General features: G+C 51.8%; 1 pseudogene; it reads left to right on the plus strand.

The window, feature by feature from the left end:
• Nucleotides 1–229: 229 nt before the first annotated feature.
• LOC147710793 (5S ribosomal RNA) lies at nucleotides 230–347 on the plus strand (annotated as a pseudogene).
• Nucleotides 348–4,427: the final 4,080 nt, after the last annotated feature.

Below are 4,427 nucleotides of genomic sequence, written 5' to 3' on the forward strand. Positions count from 1 at the left end.
TTGGTTGCGCCCCGCGGAGTTGGTCCGGTCTGGGTTAGTGGTTGGTGGTGCCCACTTCTTCCCCCTTCTTCTGGGTTGCTGGCCGGGTACTCACTTCCCGTCCCTCCCTGTCGGCAGTTCATCCTGCGGTCTTTTTTTTCTGGTGTCCCTTTCCCAGGTGTTTGTGGCCTTTTCGGCCTCTGGGGCTGGGGCTTTGGTTTCCGATTTGGGCATGGTCGGTGTCTACCTGGCCTATGGCCATACCACCCTGAAAGCACCTGATCTCGTCTGATCTTAGAAGTTAAGCAGGGTCAGGGCTGGTTAGTACCTGGATGGGAGACCGCCTGGGAATACCAGGTGTGTAGGCTAACAAAGGACTTCCTGGTGCTGTGGGCTATTTCTCCTGTGTTGCCCATATCTTGTGTGTGTTGTGGCTCCTCGTCTTCGGACGCTTCCTTATTGGGCCAGTGCTCTGCCTTCTGTCACCCGTTCCTTGGCTTGTCTGGGGTTTGCCCCGGTTTTGCCCTGGCTCTGCTGGAGCTTCTTGTTACTCTCCTGGGCTGTTTCTCCCCTGCTTCATGCTCCGGGGGTTTGCGGGTTTCGCCACTGTTGCCTTTTTTTTGCACAGTGGTGCTATCCTTGCCTGGTCTCTTTTATTCTGTTTGTGCCCACGATGTTGGCTCTTCGGCCTTCTCGTCCGGGTTGCCAGCTTTTGCGCTTTCCTTGGGTCCTTTTGCTTCCAGGGGTTCTGGGCTTGTTTGGCCTGGACAGGGCATTTCTCCTGTTGGTGGTGCTCGCCTGGGGGCTACTCCAGTGGTGTTTGCTGCTGCGGTTGGTGGACTTGGGAGCTGTTGCTCAGTGGTCCGTGTTTTGCCTCTGTGGGCGCAGGTTTTGTGTCCTGTCCCTGCTTTCTAGTTTTCCCTTGGTGGTTTTGGTTCCCGACGGTGCTTCTGGGTGTCCGTGGGGTGCTGGGACTCCCAGTTCTCCTCTCCCAGGCGTAGCCCTGCACTTCCGATGTGGATTTGTTTCCTCTACTGCTTTGTCACTGGTTTTGGGGTCCTGGGGCCTGCTGGCTCGGGTGGCTCCCTGATAGTGTTGACATGGCTCGGGCTCGTTTCGCCCGGCTCCTCTGTCCTTCTCTCCTTGGGTGTGTTTCTGCCTGTGGCTTTTCCTCCCGGGGCGCTCCTGGTCCTGTTGGCTTTGGCGGCTCGCTTCCTTCTTGTGGTACATTGCTGGGTCCATTTTTGGCTGTGCGGGCGATCTCGCTCCTCCGTGCTGCGTTCCTTTCCCTGCCGGGCTCTATGTGCTTCTTCTGCGTAGTGGCCTCTGGTGGATATTCGCTTCCTTAGGGGTGGCTTGGCCTTGGGCCTGGTCCCTCCCACCCTTCGGGCTCCATCGGCGGCCTTGTGGGCTTTCCGCTTTTCGCTGTTGGCCGGTTGGGTTCCCTTGGTGTCCGGGTCTCTTCGGTGTTGTTTCTGCCGATTTCCTGGGTCTATTTTGCTTTGTGCCTACCTGGTTCCTATCCTTGGAGTCACGCTTCTTTCCGGGGGGTCCTTTGTGCGACTGGGGTCCGTGTCCTGCCTGTTTATTTCCTTGCGGGTGGGGTTGTGGTGCCCTGGTTTTTCATGGGTTGTTCGGTTGGCGTGCTGGTTTCCTTTGCACCCCTATCCGTTCTTGCGGCTCCTGCCTGTCTGTTTGATTGCACCTGGTTCTGCTCCCTCATTCCTCTCGTGGTTTCAGCTCTTTCGAGGATAGTGGTCCACCGTGCTTTGTTCCTGTGTTTCTATCGGACTATGTCTCTTTTCTGCTGTGGCTTTTGTTGGGTCACTGTGGTGGGGATGCCCTCGGTTCCTCTGTATGGGCTTTCGCTTCCCTCTCGTTTTTGGTTGTCCCTTGGGCGATCTTGGTGCATTTGTACCGGCTTGCTGCTTTCTGTTCGGGGGCAAGTTTTGCTGTTGCTTTTGGCTCTGTGCGGTCTGGTGCCGTGCCTTCTCTGCCCTCCTTTGTTCTTTGGTTGGGGCGCATTTTTGGGCGGCACTCCCGGTGTCTTTCTGTCCTGGGCTGGTTCTTCCTGCTCGTAGTTGTCTCTCTTTGGTGGTTCTTCCACTCTTTGTCACGACTACACAGATTGAGATCTATTAACTCTTCGCAAGTGGTGGGCAAAGTTACCACTTGAGCCAGAACGTCCTTCAACTCTCCTATTAATCCTTGGTAGAACAAGGAGACTCTCTTTTTGGACGGCCAATCAGGTTTGACAACAAGACAGTTAAAAGTAGTTATGTAAGACAACAAGTCTTGGGATGCCTGCTTCAACGTAATCAGTTCTCTGTCTAAAGACAGCATGTGTGCTTTGCGATCGAAGAGTTTACGCATTTCCTCGCAAAATTCTTCGAAGTCATTCAATACTGGATCATTCCTTTCAATGAGCGGAAATGACCAACTCGCTGCATTACCCCCTAAATAAGATAACATAAACGCCGTTTTGGAATGATCGTCAGGAAAGACAGTAGGCTTGCACATGAAATGTAATCTACACTGACCTTGGAATGTACTGAATTTCTTAGGATCCCCCAAGAACCTTTATGGGGGTGCCAGGGGTAATTGGATTGGCTGTACAACTTGAATGGTAGAAGGACCTTGCCCTCCCTGAGTAATGGGGGACTGAGTCTGCATCGGAGGAGGTAATGTGGCTTCCCTGATATAATGGGCTCCTCTAGAACCAGTGGGACTGGATCGCGTTATTCCCGCTACTTCATGTTGAAGAGTACCCATTTCCTTCCTCATCTCATGATTTTCCCCTCTAACAGCATCTACCTCCACTCGCAATGCGTTGAGGGCTTCTAACATAGATGACAAGATAGTTTCGGTCTCCATCGCTCAGGCCGTAGTTGAACGTGGGCTTGTCACTCTGTCACGACTACACAGATTGACTAACCTTTGATATCCGGTACAGCAGGAGCGATGCAGTAGCTAGTTTCACTCCTCCCGAGATATAGTATCCTAAGCGAGTCTAAGGCAAACACTCGCCTATGAGGACCTCACCCAGGGAAGGGGAAAAAGTGGATAAATAAAACATAAAGGAGTGGCAGCCATAAACCATCTACAGGGCTCGACAACAGGAGAACGCCAATTGTTGGATCTGTAAGTAGGTACATCATATGGCTTCCACAGTCATCCTGATAGAAAAAGGCAAAATAGAAAAAATAAAGTAAAAGAAAAAGAAAACAGGGATCTGCACAAGAACCCTAAATCCAGAAAGAGATAGAAGCTTCTCAGTAAGCTAACTACAGTCAGATCGAGAAAGCCTCAGCTCTATGAGTAGTTAAATGTTCCTCCTTGACTTATGTTTGTCCATGTAACCAAGTTTTAACGGAACACTCAACCTGAGCCTCGCAACGGCTCCCACGAAAACAAAATGTTCGGCAACTCCCAAGTGCCAAGAAAAATCCACAAAGGCAGGTTGTTGAACAGAACAAGAAGAGTAACAAAAAACACTCTTCTGATGCTAGCACTCCGCTAGCCCCAGGTCCGCTATGAGAAATATAGTTATTAAGGAGCACTAGGAATGATTCAAGGGCCGCGGGCTCCGTGTACCTCTGTGTCTTTGTTCAAGCGGGGCTCTCTCCCCAGCTGCTAGCGCGGCTCCCAGTGCGGCTCCTCCTCATCTGCTAGCGCAGCTCCCATCGCGGCTCCTGCTCGGTACACAGCACAGCTGCCAGGCGGCATTCAACAGTCAGAAAACGCCCAGGGAGAACGGCCAGGAATAGTAGCTCCCTAGCTCCGTTCTCACAGACTAGAAACGCTAAACTTCGCACTAAATCCAGGATCGATAGAACTCAAGGATGCGGCTAAACCACAGGTGTCAAGCACCGCGGAAGGCACACAGAAGACTGATATAGAATGCGAGTGGAGGAAGGTAGTGGACAGTGAAGACAGACTAAAACAAGCATTCTGGGACCTGTAGTCACCCACTAAGTGTCTGAATCGTGACAGAACCCCCTCTCAAAGACCGACGTCCCAGCAGTCCACCAGGTTTCAATGGGTATCTAGTGTGGAAACGCCTCAACAACCCAGGACAATGCAAATTACTGTGAGGTTCCCAAGAGCACTCCTCAGGGCCATACCCCTTCCAATCAATCAGATATTGCAAAGCCCCCCTCACCCTTCTGGAGTCCAGCACTGCTCTTACTTCATACTCAACCTCCCCTTCTACCTCCAAAGGCTGGGGCCTTGCTACAACTCTCGTCCCCTGCATATATGGTTTCAGCAAGGATACATGGAATATGGGATGAATGTGCCAGGAGGACGGCAACTTCAGTTTCATGGCTACTGGATTGACAACAGCCAGGATGGAATAAGGACCCACAAACTTGGGTTGCAATTGTGTGTTACCCTTCAATTTCAAATGTTTGCTACTCAACCACGCCTTATCACCCACTGAATAGACT

Source organism: Lissotriton vulgaris, chromosome 5 (genome assembly GCF_964263255.1).
Source record: "Lissotriton vulgaris chromosome 5, aLisVul1.2, whole genome shotgun sequence".
NCBI classification, from domain to species: domain Eukaryota; kingdom Metazoa; phylum Chordata; class Amphibia; order Caudata; family Salamandridae; genus Lissotriton; species Lissotriton vulgaris.